Source organism: Atractosteus spatula, chromosome 7 (assembly GCF_055471065.1).
Source record: "Atractosteus spatula isolate fAtrSpa1 chromosome 7, fAtrSpa1.hap1, whole genome shotgun sequence".
Lineage (NCBI taxonomy): Eukaryota > Metazoa > Chordata > Actinopteri > Semionotiformes > Lepisosteidae > Atractosteus > Atractosteus spatula.
In genome coordinates this window covers 49,602,440-49,617,818 of record NC_142712.1, presented here as the reverse complement: position 1 = coordinate 49,617,818, position 15,379 = coordinate 49,602,440, and positions in this window count along the sequence as shown.

Below are 15,379 nucleotides of genomic sequence, written 5' to 3'. Positions count from 1 at the left end.
AAATGTCATGGCATGGACCAAGAAATCATATGTCTGTAAATTGTCCACGTTGGACCTTCGGTTGTGCAATGTCCAGCAAACACTACATCAGTTCCTTCTCACACTAAATCTTAAATATGTGTAGCTGTCAAGGGAGGAGAGTTCAGTCTTATTTACAGTCAAGGTAAAGATGGTTGTTGCAGTAATTTAAAAATCAATCCAGGACCTTTCCAGCACGAGTTCACATTAAAAATTTTACTTCCCTTGGAAATTCACTTGGGACAGAGGAACTGATTGTATGTGCCTACAGGGCGTGTGGCTCAACTTCCAGTATTTAGATCCAGTCACAGAATTACCAACGGTCTATGCATTCATCTGAAAAACAAATGTTTTCTAAAGGTTAGTTTAGGAGCAGGCAAGAAAAATGGTCCACAGGCTCAGGAGCTCTTCCCACTCATGTGGGATTAGGACTGAATGCCTCGCCATCAGAATCCCCCCTGAAAGAACTTCCTGTTCGTGGATCATGAGACCTGTCACCAGGTGCGTGTTTCTGGTTTAGGACCAAAGATGCAAAACGGCCCAACTCCTGCAGCGCAGCTCTGCTGACTGATGCAGGACCCAGATTAGTCATGTTTGTAAGGTGCTCTTCAGTTGAAAGAATAGTTAAAAAAATATATGCACAATTTCATTCAGTTATGAAAGACAAAAAATGGGGACATTTCTCAGAAGGAGGTGAACATGTGTAGGAAAAGGTTTGTATGGTGTTCTTTTGTTTGTGTGTGAAGAGAATAATTATATAAATGTAAAAAACATGATTTTTGTCACTTAGAGTGAGAGTGGAGAGAGAGAGAGACTGAGGAAGGAGATCCTTGCTCTAAACTCCCAGATTGTATTTTGTTGTTTTTATTTTAAGTGCCTGTTATTCTGATTGAGAAGAAATAAACCTCATTAATGGAACCCAACGTCAGGAGGGATCTAAACATCGTGCTAACAGTTGAATCATGACCTCCCTGCTGCAGTGTCCGGTCATTTGAAATAATAAAATGGCATTAATGACTGCATCGCCATGGCAACACGTGCCACAGTTTGCCTACTGCATTGCTTATTCCGACCTATATACGATAACCAGGCCTTCTGTGTCTGTGCATATCCATGATCAGGACAGCAGTTTACAAATACAGCGTGCACATCCGATACTTACAGTCCACATGGACAGAATGGTCGGCACAGTCTGTTCTTTGTGGCGAAATTGCTTAATGTCCAATTATTTCGATGCTCAAGGTGCTTTCAACAAAAGATATGAGGTTTGTTTTAATATTTATATGTAGAACATAATTTATTGTGCTGTGTTTTAATACATTGACTAGTCAGACACTCCCAGTTAAATGAATAAGACAGTGGAAGGCTGATATATTTTGGGTGTATAGATTCCTATAAGTGACTTTGATTGAGACACTGTGTGGGTTAACCAGTAATAGTGTGGATTGGACTTATACATATACAGTATATATATAAAATAACAGAAATAATAAATAATTGAATCCACTGATTAATTGGCAGATATATGTCCGCTGTTACATATATCTTTTCACTCACCCTTGACTCATTCATACAGTCACAGTGAATATTGTTTTTGGAGCTGTGCTGAAATTAGCAGCATGTGTGTGGTTAAAGTTTCTCATCACATCAAAAAAAAAAGCACAGCAGAATTCCAAAAGCGCAAGTGGGCGCGTAGATTAGGCAAACAGAGCAACTGCTTCTCAGGATTTTGCAACTAAGGCTAAAATATTGTGACTTGAGATGAAAATCCTTTTCTTTAGAGCACAGTGTTCTGCTGGGAGATTGGTGTTAAAGCTGTCTCTCTCTCCACAGAGTGCTCTGTCTGAATGTGTGTGAAGGGGCTTCCTGCCTGACTCTGCCAGTACCTGTGTGTAAAATGCGTGTTGGCTCTTATATGCCCTGTGATGCTACAAGGTCAGTGAAATATTAGCTTGTGGAACGTAAGACTTCACATTCCCTGGAGAGAGTCTCAGTCCTATTAAAAACTGGTGAAGCTGGTGGAACATGCAGTTCAATATTGCACACATTAGCTTCTTCACACCGCCCCTGAAGGCATTTCTGCTTCAGGAATGGCACACCGTGTTCAGGCAATCTATTGGTTTGGCCAGCATTGCAGTTTATGTTTAATTATGCACAGCCCATATTCCATGTTGATTTTAAATAAGATGTCTCATGTGAAAAGCGAAGGCCTCTTACAAGTTATTTTACGGTGTGAGAACTGTTTTGCCTTTTGTCTTAGTGCTAAACTAAGAAATGTGGAAAAGTAAGACCAGTGTGGTCTTTAGGATTTCATGTTCTGTAGCTTTATGTTGAGGCGATATTGATAAACCAGAGATAGAGGGAAATTAGTCTTCCTAATTTAGAACACAGATAGATTATGGTTTAGGCTTAATGATAACTATCTTGCTCGGTGAAAGATAAGGGGGAACTGCAAAGCTATTTTTATATTTCAGTGTTAGAAAGAATCAGCCTTGATGAGTGCATTTCAAACTGCAGTGAAAGTTAAATGTACACAGTAATTTGTAAAACCTCACAAAATAGACAAAATGTCCAGGTATGTGCAGCACAATGCTCTGCGATTCAGAACAAGGCAACGAGACTTCCAGTGATGTGAAGCGGCCATATTACATTGTAAACAGGCAAGCTTGTGAATACTCCTCTTTTAATCCAATAGAAATATTGCTCTCGACTTCAAGATGGGTTTGCACACAAATACTATTTACTTGTTAATTCTGCATGCTGATCACCTTGGAACGGAAGCAGACATTTCTGCGGTGAAATGTCTGCTGCACAACCTGTACTTATTCGCTGGTACAGCTTATTACATTAGTCATTACAGTGACTAGTAAGCAGGAAGGACCGCTTCATGTGACAATTTGAGGGAACTCGAATGCGAGTTTTAGACAACTGGGCGCTTACCTTATTTTCACAAAATTCACGATTTTGTGCTTAATTCAAAATTTGGAAGTTTTTTTCTATAACGTTAATAATTTGATTTTGTTACAGAGATTTAATAAGCGGTCTGAGAAATTGGTTCCCCCTTTAAATTGAGTTCCCCCTTTAAACTGCCTTCTAAGATGCCTGTACACACTGCTGTTTCGCAGGCTGGGAGCAGTGTTGCAGGATATTGCAGACCTCCCTTCCAATTTGCAGGGGTTTAGAGGTCTAAAAGAACTGAACCAGTTGAGATCTAAGCAGCCTTCCTAGTCTCTCATACCTTCTGCAGCTGAATAAATAGCATCAAAAGTGTTTCTTATTTTCCCAGCTGCCTGTAGATTAAGGACACAGCAGGTACTGCTAATACCCAGGATTTTACATTCTTTTCTCAGGTCTGTAGCATTATTATATGCATCCTCATGAATCAGAGTCTTACTAATGTTTAATTTGGTTTTCTATCATCAAAATAAAAAGCTCATTAAAATTTAAATATCCCTTTAATATTACTTGGTCACACAAGTTCAGTCTACATTGTGACATTCAGGACAGAAGGAAGCTAATTTAAGACATTTAAAGAGGAGAATAAATGAAATTCTGTAAATTAACTTCAGCTTCCCCTTACAAACCGCATTTTAACAAAGAATGGATTGTGCATGTGAATTTGACTATTTTCTTGATTTAATTCTTGAATAGCATTTTAATTGCAACAGAAGCAGCAAAATGCTCAGACACAAGTTGTCAAATGTAATGCTAGGTTTTGCTAACTACACCTCTCAATGCAGACACCTTTTGGACCAGTCCAGTGTGGCACTCCTGGAGTCATGCCTCTTTGACATCGGTATGTGTTATTTAATCATTATTTAATGCTGGGGAAATGCTACTTTAACAAAAGAATAAATGACAAACTTTTACATTTTTTATTTGTCTTTCATTCCAGTTTTTTCTGAAATATCCTTGTTATGGGTCTGTGAATTACACCCCTCATTTCCTTGAGTATGAGGGGGAGATACCATCAGGACCTGGTGTTTTATTGGAGTTTACCTGCCCCAGTGGAGCTTGTTCTGTAACATTCATCTTCTGTTGGAAAGGAAATCTTTTTTTGGCTTATAAGAGGCTAATGGGCCAAGCTTTCCTTACCAGCAGAGTTCACAAAATGACACCATTCGGAATTCCTGCTTACTGAGGACTAATTTGTAGAAATGGCTGTCCCATAACTAGAGGACCGAATGCAGACAATTTGAGGATGGCTCAGCCTGCCCACAGGGGATTGTCAGGGCTGTTCTTGTCTGGAATCATGGAAAGATGACTCCTTCATAGTTCCAGTGTCCTCTGTTGGTGGGAAGCCTGCTGTACTGTACTCTGCTACGTGCGAGGTGGAGGCTGTCACAGGAGGTTCTGAAGGGCTGTCACGGCGCGCGCGCCTGGCACGCGGGCAGTGTCTCCATGTCCGCCCTGCTGCTTGGCTGGGCGGCTGAGGGGCACGCCGGCCCCTCGCTGGGACCGCGTAACCCCCAGACTGTTACAGACGCGTCTTTGTGTCTGACAGCGAGGCCAGCGTGAAGGCTGCGTTCTGTACCAGCCTGCCCCCGGGTTCGAGGAGTCTACAGGATTCAGACACCCGCCGAACAGCAGGGGGGCTGCGAGAGGAATACAGCAGGAAAAAATGTGAGTGTTTTAATGCACGTTTCTACGTCAGACGGCACATTAGAATGAACCTGGGCTGTCATCCATGGCTCGTCTGCCCTGCTGTTACCCATAGCTGTGTTAGCCTACTTTAAAGAAGTGCAGTGCATGCTCTGTTCCTTGCCTGCGATACGCTAGAATAAGCAGAGCACGTTTTTGACCTTTTTCACAGAGTCTGTTATTAAACTGAACTGAACGCTGGGGCTGGACATTAGCAAAGATAAAATGCGAAAGCACCTGTAAACACGATATAAGCCAATTGGACAATTTATTTGTTTATGCATTTCCATTCTGGTAGAAGTAGGGCAGTAAATGCCTCAAGACGTTTGTGCCTGACTTTTGCATTTCTAGTGTGTGTGCTACCGGGGGGGCTCTGTCATCACGTTCTGTTAGCACAGCAGTCAGCTCTTATTGTTTCGGTTTGGAGCTCTTCCTGGTAAAGAGGCATGCCTCCTAAAGTAGATTTAACCTACTTTTATGTCCAGACAGAAGGTGGCAAGATCCTCGACTGTTGCAACAGCTCGGTTTCACCTGCAATATGGTTTTTGGTTTCTAGTTTCTGTCAGTAAATCAGTGGTTTATAAAGCAAACAAAAACAATTGGGGGATTTATTGATGTTAATGTTGGCGTTGGAAAGGTTGGGAAGGCGTGCTTTTCAGTGTCTGTAAAAAAGATTGAGGTTGACATTGTTGGGGAATTGGTGAAAAATATGTTTAGGAAAATAGGAATATACTGTAGTTTCTGCTCTGGGTTAGGTGGGGTTGAAGCCAAGTGAGCTTTCTCTACTAGATCCGAGCTTGGCAATATATCTATTCAGGCCTGATTTGATTTTCAATTTTTAAGATCTTTATTTTCTTCTTATATATAAATATAGAATATCACAAAAAGAAAAACTTTACAGTATTATATAATTATATATATGCCTAAAACAGTATGTATGCTCACATCTATATAAGAGTATTAAGCCATTAGAATTACATTTGCTCAGGAGCATTGGCTCATATTTTGAATCACTTCCAAACATGAAAAATGCCTTTTTTCTTTACATCTTTTTTCTTTTATCAACATCACAAGGTATTTCTTTGTTCTTCAGGATCAGTTATCTATCACACAACTGCTTCAGCACACCTGGACAGATTCACAGCACAGCTTTGAAGACCAATGCACTGTATTTTTTGTTAAAAAAAAAAAATTTGATTTATCTTGGAGCAGAACATAAAATGGTGCCTGCATTTTTTCAGAAGCATTCATCTGCAATTTCATGTGCATTCTTGATCTGCTGGATTGTGTGTTAGTGTGAATTTGCATATAACTCTGGAAACTGAGGCTTTCATAGACCTTTGAGATAAAGCATACTGTACAGTTATTCCTGTACTTTTCTTTGTGGTTGATATTGATGGTAAACTTGCCATCTTACTTCTTCTCACTTTTTATTTTGTGATGTATCTGTTACATTCCCTCTACGCTCTGTGATGCTCAAGACGAAATTCTATAGTGGGCAAGCTGAGGATCTGAGGATCTTTTCAGACATGTGCAGTGACAAGCTAGAGTCTTTAAGAATAACAGCAGCATTTTACAGAATGTAACATATTCGTTTTGAACCATAAAAATGTATTTTATCCACACACTGTGAACGTGTAGTTCAGCTAAACTGACTTTTTTACTTCTGAAAACAAAGCAAGCACAACAATAAATAAGGTTCAGTGGGCAATCAATCAATATTCAATGAAATACCTCATATATAAGTATATGTAATGATGGCCTTAGGCATCAGAACTGAAACACTCATCTTCTCCTCTTCTACTAAATGATGGGATGATGGGATGATCGCCCCCTTGTGGTCATCTAGCTAGCATTTGGCTGTGGACACATTAATCAGCAGGTTAGGCCAGCCCAGGCAGACATCGTGTGGAAACCAGTTTGCTGTCATTTCATTTTTTCCAGTAATGTCTTCCACTAATCAGTAAAACACACACACAGAATTACATTGTACCTTGTGCTCAGTGTGGTATTTTGTCTTAATTGTTGTAAAAGAACGCCAGTAGAAAAGCCTTTGGAGGATTGTAGGGTCATGGGAAGATTGATTTTGGAGGTTAGGATTCCATAAAATAATGTTGTTAGTGTAAACAACCTGGAAGGTGAACGTTAAAAGAAAGTTATACTGGGTAATGAAATCTTGTCCACACAGAAACCTGGGGGTTAAGTGCTTAACTACTTAACATTTACAGGTATAAAGTAAGACTTTTCTTGAACAACCTGTACTATCATCAGTAGAAAGTTCAGCAGGGAAAGTGAGTGCTTTCCTCCTGTTTTTTTCCTAAGAGCTTTAGACAGGTTACAGACAAGAGGAGATCCAGCTCGTTCGGTTACTTGTAGCTAAGTGATCTGAGGATCTCCTCCAGCCACATCTCAAAGGAAGCCACCACAACTCTTGGGGTAAAGAAGTGCCTCTTTTTCTCAGTCTTAAATGTACAGTCCTATAATTTCCACTTGTGTCCTTTCCTTTGCTAGAACTGGATCTGGATTTTCTTGGGAGTTTGTTGTTCTGTGAGCCTGAGCCTGTAATCTTGATGATAACATTAAAAAAATGGGATTTCTTCTTGTGCTGCTTGAATAATAAGTCTGGAGGTTGTTTTCATACCCAGGCTGAACCCCCACACTGCACCCACCATCTGTCCGTGATGAATTTGTCACAGATCAGCTGAAGAACTGGCTGTTGCTGAAATTCCTGAGGATGATCCTTTCAGTTCAATGTCTTAAATGTGGAGAGCTAATTTTAGCAGACCTCTCTCTGTCGCTTTGTCAAAATTTGCTTCCAGACATGTCTACGACACCACAGTTCTGCAGTTTTTCAGCTAATGTTACAGCACAGCATAGCTCTGGCAGTGTGGTTATGTGAGGAGTGAGGTCAAAGCTAGTCCCTATGGCTAGATCTTACTTGGCATGTTAACATGTTTGTTGTCCAGACAGGAAGCCAACTGGTCTTGGAGCAGCGGCAGGATCACTTTCTTTTCTTGACTGCAAAGGTGCACAGCCTTCATCTTTGTCTGATTCAGCTGCTTAGGATATTCGTTATTGTCGCATTATGTGTATGTTCTCTCATGGTATCCAATCTAAGGGGGTGATTATTTTGAATCATCAATTTGCCCTGATGGTTTGGTTTGTAATCGCCATGAGTGTGCATGGATTTAATTATAGCATTAAAAACATTCTTCACAGAAAAATACTTTTTGGAAGAATAATTGCAGAAATTATATTTACATCTTTATTGGGGAGTCATGTATTTTTTAGAGATTTGAAGTCAGTAGTAATGAAAGGTATAATAATAGTATTTTTTTCTGATATAAAAGCAATTATCTCAGAGTGATTCTTGATATTCATAATAACAATGAAAGTAGATGTTTACAAAACCCCGTGAAAAAACACAGTACTCTCAGTTCTAAATTGGGTGAACAACCTGCCAGTTTAAGACGTTGCTTCAAAGTCAGCAGAGAGGACAGGGAAAGAGGTAATTAATGGGGGGAAGAACACATTTCAATTTTATGAATTTGATTTGTATTTGTGTGTGAGTACCATAGGGTTGTGAAGAAGTGGGCACGGTGAAAAGAAGAGCGGATGAGTGGACACGTGATAAACATCAATGTGGCAAAACGTTATTGCTAATCCTAATTAGTTAATGTTTATGGAAGTCATTTTCAAGGAGCACATGATTAAGGTCTTTTTTAGAGATAGCTGTTGGAAACACAGACCACTTCCATGACAAGCATGTTAATTTACTCAGCCAGCTAGGAGAGCTCGGATGGAGCTTTCCTCCATCAGAGTGCTCTTTCATGCTCTTCTGAATCCATCAAGCTACAAAAGCCTCAGACAACAAGCTGGGGTTAGCTGACCTTTGGGCAGAAATAATTAACTTCTTAGCTGCTGCATGTGCTGATCCTTCTTCTGTGCACTTTTGCTCTTTTTCAAGTTGATCTTGGGCCTGGGCGTGAAGTGAATATTGTACCTATGTAGGTCAGGAACTGGCCTTTCAGCCTGGACTGCTGATGGGAAAGGCAAAATTGCCCTGGCACAGCAGGTCCGGGCAACATGTCTGCAGAAAGGAATTGGCAGAATCCTTGGACCTTGGGCAGTATTGCATCCCCTGCTGGCTTGAGATCTATAGAACAGCAGGAAACTTGAATTGATATCTCTATAGAGGTCATGAGGTTATGATCATGTTTATGCTGAGCCACTGTGCTGATTGGTAATGAGTATCGATTGAGTTGGGAGAGCTATTTGAAAGCCTTTGGGGTCCTTGGTAAGATTCAGTTTTCTATATCAATTAAATGAACCATGCAGAGAATTAAAGAAAGAGAAGTTAAGAAGGGAATACTTTAATGTCCAGTGATCCCCAATAACAAAACAAACTGGTGGGTGTGGGTTAAAATAGGATAGATTTAGAGGTAATGCCGCTGTTCACACAGTCCTTGCAGGGAGGATGTGTGGTCAGTCACTGGGGAACGTGTGTGCCTGAGAGGAGATTGCTGATCATTATAATGGAAACGTGTGCGTAACCTTTGACTGAAGCTGGCTGTGCTGACTCCTTTGTTTTTCCGATAATGGCCAGACGGCTGCTGTTTACCGTTGGAACGTAAATGGTGCAGAAAGAAGAAGCAGCTCACCAGAACTTCCAAATTTGAGACCTGTGCCTTCCATAGCGGCAGCTTTGTTTCATGCAGTAATGGTAGATTTTCCTGGTAAAGTACAGTTCATCCTAATTCTTACTGAGCCAATTTTCATGAGTCAACTGTATGACAGGCGCTGGTCACATAGATTAAACAGGTTGAAATCTTTATTAGCTAATATACAAAGGTAATAGATAACTGGCTGCTATTTATCCCTCTCCAGATAAACTCCCCAGAACTTAATTAGAAGGCAATTAGTGTTGCATGTTGCAGGACGATTTAAACACAGAGGGAGGCTTTGATCACAGATGCTTTTTAATTGATTAGGAGCTGATCCAGCCTCAGCCCTTTGCAGTGTGCTGTTGGCTGAGACATCAAACCTGTGTGCATGAAGATGTAGGTGGATTGCTATAGCTGCCTCTTCTCAGATCGTGGGCTCGAATGCATGTTTGAGCTGGCTGTCTACTGTAGACACTGTAGCTGCATCAACAAAAAATGCTTGCATGGCCAGTGAGCCCTGGTCTTCGTTGTCACTCTGTGTAGGACAGTGTCTCATTGACACCACGGCAGATTGTTTGCAAGCTGTCATATTGCTTGAGGTGAACACATGGCACTAAATGCTTAATACTGAATGTTTTCTGCTCATTTCAGCTGAGTGTGAAATGTTTATAAACTCATTACGTGTTTTTCTTCATGTCTCATTGTTAAACACAGTCTTAACTGCATAGATTATACAGGGGGCTAGAAATGAAGATACACTTATTGTAATTGCAAATAGGCTACTCTTAGACTTTTGACTGATCTTTTCTGATTATTTTTCTTCTTTTCCATTTTGCAAAAGGGTTCTTTCAGTCTTAATTTTTCATCCAGCTGTCATCTAGTAGCAATATGCATTAGGACCAATGGTAAAGTCTTGGAAACATTAAAAGTGTCTATGATGTACTGTAATAAATCTTAATTACTTTGAAAGACATTCTGAATATTAGACTCACGGTGGACAGCTCAAATGCTTTTTTACAATTTGGTAGTTTCTTTGATTAAGCAGCACTCCTGTGTCATGCCCTCTGCAGCCAGAGGGCGCTCCTACTCTGTCCTGTCCCTAGTTCCCTGCTTGCTGTCCTTCCTGTCCCTCTCTTTCCCTTGGGCTATATATTTCCGGGTCTTGCACTCTGTCCTCACTCAGCATTGACGTTCGGATGTCCTGAGACCCGGCTAGCACCAGGGCGCCCCACATCCGCTATCTGAGGGCATAGGTTTCTATACGGCACTCCTGAACTCTTTGCACTAACGAGCCCGGGCCTTTTTCCCGTTCTGCCGCTATGCATATGGGTCTTTTTCCGCTCTCCTGCTCTCCACGGTTAGTCCCTTTGGACGCCCGTGACATCCTGTCCTTCAAAGAGTAAAGATGTGTTTGCCAGGCAGGTTCTCCCCTAGACCTGGACCTGAGAGACCTCCTGGAACTGCTTAATCTACAGGGGACGATTAGCTGGGAGACCAGCTTGTGAAATACTAAAATAAAGGAGCACTTAAAAAGGAAGGTTGTCCTGCTAAATTGGAGCTTGATAGCAGTTTATCGTAACGGGCTGGATTGATGGAGCCCTGAATCGGAGGGTCGGATGATGCTAATTAGTGACAATGCCAGCGTGGAGGGGGCTTTTGTCAAACTGCATGTGTCTGACAAGGCTATAAATCACAGTGCAGCACCACAGCTCTTTCCTTGTGTCCCTGCCCTGCTGTGGTCTGCTGCTGGGACCAGAGTGAAATCCCCAATAATGTGTTTCTGATGAGATTCCGTTTCTTTTCTTTCCAAAGAAAGTATAAGCTATTTTTTTTCAGTCATAATCCATTTTTTGTTCCACCGTCTGATACCCTGTAGATTATGTCCTTCTAATCTGGATGCCTCTTGTATTGTATTAGGTCCATGAAGACATGTCATTTGATGAAGTCTCTATCAAGGGTTAATTTTCTTTATGAAGAATAACCGGAAAACTGCAAAGCCATGTGAAATGTGAATGAGGGTCAAAGGACTGTCTCCCCTGTAGGGGAGAGTAAATTGGTTTTTAAAATGAGATTTTGAGTGAAACCTATAGGTCTGAGGTTGAATTTCCATGGAAACATGCATGAAAATGTTTCCGTTTTCCCTGCCACACGGTTTCTGTTATGTATGTCATGGACATCGGTTTGCGAAGGTGTCAGCAGTTAAAATTGTGGTAAAACATACTTTAGCTCCTGTTAGCACAGTTCATCTTTATCTCTAAAAGCTATTTGATATAAATTCATTGCTGGTTTGGAGCATGTACTGTACATGCTTTCTGCTTTGGCTAGGGGTCAAGGTTTTTGACAAACTAGATTTCTGTTGCCATCATCGATATGTCAGACGTTAGATTCTAAGACCAGGAGAAAGTGACAGGAGTTTTGCGAGGATTCAAGATTCACTGACATCCCATCGGGCTCTGGCGTCTGGTTCTGTGTCTTTGAACAGAATGGTCAATGAACGTCTGCTCACAACGTGGCAAGGCCTGTTCAGTAAAACCCCAGGTCTGCAGGGGCTTCAGGTGTGAGAAGGCTCGCACCTGGAGAAGGCTCCACGGCCGAAACGTTGTATATACTGTATACAGTATATTGATTTAATAAGGAATATTTTATAGGCTTATGGTGTTTTTTATGAGTTAGTGTCTATATAGCTGACAGCATCAACCTTATAAATATTATTTAAAATGCTGTGAAATCTGAAGAGATATCACTTGTGAGAATAAACCTATTCAGTCTGCCACTCTTCCTTTCATAGGGAAACTAGGCTGTAGTTGTCTGCAATAACCAAGTGACAGAATTAGTACAGCTATACACTATTGTTTTGTACTGTATTGATTATTGCAAAAAAAACGTTTCTTTACAGTTCATCCCAATGTGCAAGATCATTTAAATGTAATAACTACAGATATAATCTTTGTGTTGCAAATGATTATTAATCATGGTATTTGGCAGATTAATATGATTTACGACAGGCAGCTCCTCACCTCCTTGTACAGGGCTCTGTGGTAAGTGCGGAGCTCTTGACTGTCTTGTGGCCTCGGACCTCCTGCTTCACTTGACAGTGTGGGTGTAGAACTCCAGTCGCCTCTCTGCTTTGGGCCCAGTGTTTGTCCACTGGACCAGGTGCCTCATCGGGATGGAGAGCCACAGCCTGACAAAGTAGTGGTACTTGTGGCTATGAGGCTCCTGCAGCGCCCGACAGAGGTTGCAGAAGAAGATGCAGTCGAGTTTCAGATTGAAATGCAGCATGTCTCTCCACCCTTCCTCAACTGGCTGGCACATCTGGTTCCTCGTGATGTACTCGCCCTAGATGAACTTGAAGACCATCCCTTGCAGCGCTCGTCTCAGTCTGGCCAGCAGCAGGTACACCACCGCCAAGTAAACCAAAGCTGGCAGGATGTCTGCTTTCAACACCATCACTTTCCCTGTGAGAGACAGCGACATCATCTTCCACAGACCCGGCTTCGTGTTCACCTTGGTGATCCTCTCAGTCCAGTTGATGGTCTCATTGTCCTGGCTCTGGAACGAAACCCCCAATATCTTGAAGGGCTCTTTGGAGAGCTCGAGACCTTCCGGTGCCGACATCCTGTACTTTTAGGGTCCGAAGAACTTCGGTTTGCTCTTCCTGTGGTTGAGCTTCGAGTCTGAGGCCCTGGAGTATTGCTTCATGACCTTCAGGGCTCTTTTCAACCCCCTGTCCGAACTCAGGAACAGCGTCGTGTCGTCTGCGTACTGAGAGATCTTGAGGGTTTTCCCTGCGCCTCCTGGTATCACCAGGCCATTGAGGACAGGGCCCTGTCTCACTGCCTTTGCTAATGGCTCTTTGAAGAGAACATAAAGAAGAGGTGAAAGAGGACACCCTTGTCTTACTCTGGACTCCTGGGGAATGAACTTTCCCTGGGTGTCCATTTATGTTGGAAACTCTCTCTGGAACCGAAGCGTTCCAGCCCTCTGAACAGATAGCTGTGGTTTACTCTGTCGAAGGCTTTCTCTTGGTCCAGGCTCACCACCATCATGGCCACGCTCCAGTCCTCAGCCCAGGCGATGGTGTCCCTGGGGAGCTGAACATTCCAGCTGACTGATCTCCCTTCTATCCTGCACGTCTGTTTGCTGTTGATGATGTGGGGCAGGGCGGTCCTCAGTCTGCTGGCCAGTAGCTTGGACAGGATCTTGACGTCCATGCAGAACATCGTGAACAGCCTCTAGTTCTTGAGGTCTGCGGTGTCCCCCCCTTGAAGAGTAGGGAGATGATGCCTTCCCTCATGGTGTCTCCGAGTTTCCCCCAGTGGAAGATTTCCTGTGCCACTTCCACGAGATCTGCCGCCAGGGTGTGCCGGAAGCAGGTGTAGAATTCCTTGGGGAGTCCGTCCGGCCCCGGCACTTCGCCATTCTCTATGGACCAAAGCGCCTCCTTCTGCTCCTCCGCCGTAATCGGGCCCTCCAAGTCCTCCCTCACCTCCTCTGGCACTCTTGCTTTGAGCCCCTCCAGAAAAGCATTGCCTGCTTCCACCTCTGTCTGATTTTCTGAAAAGAGTTCTTTGTAGATTTTGGTCGCAGATTCTAGTTTGTCGCCTTCTCAGGCTGTGGATGATTCTCTTCTTCTAGGCACCCTGGATCCTGGATCCTGGATTTCATTATTTTCTCTCTTGGAATTATATCATGCTTTTCCAAAAAGAGATCCCAAAGCACTTTACATATAGAAGGGGGATCCACTTCATCCACTCTGCTCCAGCAGCCCTGCTGCACTGCAGATCAGGTGGGGAAGTGAGAAAATACTCCACCAAGTCAATTAAGGAGAAAATAATCGGGAAGATCAGATTGTGCAAATCCAAAGTGGAATTAGCTGGGGTAAACATGCCCACTCTTACAAACAGTGCCCTGGGTGTTCTGAAGACCAAGTAGGCACAGCTTCTGTTTAACAGCTCATCTGAAGGACTACACTTGGGCATTGATTTGCATTTTATGGTCCAGAGGGAGGAGTGTCCCAACACCATTTACAGCAGCACCCTTCCTCAGCTGCTGAGGTCTAACCAGATTTAGATACAGTGTGGTGACGCTGTAACACAACTTTTGCACAGGTTTTGCAACTGATCTGATTGGAAGAGGGGATTGGTACCCTTACTAACGTAAAAAAAAAACGTTTTGGTCTTAGATGTAATTGGCTTGGTAATCTCACAATCCACTGTTGGATCCGTCAACAGCGATTTGAAGTCGGACGTGTAAATTAGTTAATGCAGATGTCCGACTCAGTATCTTAAGTGCAAGAGCATGTCACTGTTTTCCTAAGGCAGAGATTGTGTCTATTAATTTATGTCTAGCCCCTGAAATGTATTTTTTGTAGTCGCACACATTCATGCATATATTTTCATGTTTGAAAGGAATCCGTTTTACAAGTCAGATTAGCCTCCTCCCTTTGTCCTTCATCATTCCTTTTTTGCGGTGGAACAAATAGAACAAAAAAGTACCTGGACCTCAGTGTTCTTTCTAATTAGCACAGCTCACAGCTCTCAGCCTGTGTTTCTATGAAGCAGCTCTGCTGTACCATGTTTACAGCCCTGCACATTTAAATAAGGGTTTTTTGAGAGCACTAAGCAGATTGCGAAAGGGTTAGCTGGTGGCCATTGATGAAATGGCACAGAAGTGCGTTTTTGTTTTTCAGTGTTGATACTGTTTCCCCATTTTAAGGAAGCTAAGAATGTACTGCTTAGAATAGAGCACACACCCCGAAGAGTGTAGCATTTGATGCAGGTTTGTTTGTGCTTCAGGAATTTGACTCTCCAGTCAGGAGTGCTACCCCCTGCTGGTGGTGAATGGGGTACAGCTTGTGTTCCCTTTATTTTCATGTTTATTTTGCTTAAGCCGCCGGCTGGCTGCGGCACAGCTCAGTCAACATGTGGATGCCTTAACAAGTGGGAACTCTGATAGGTTTCAGTTGCATCTCTGCTTGCTGCTTCTTCTCCCAAGCGGCGAGCAGTTCAGTTCGGGAGACCCAGCACGTGCTCACCAATTAAATACCAGCTGCT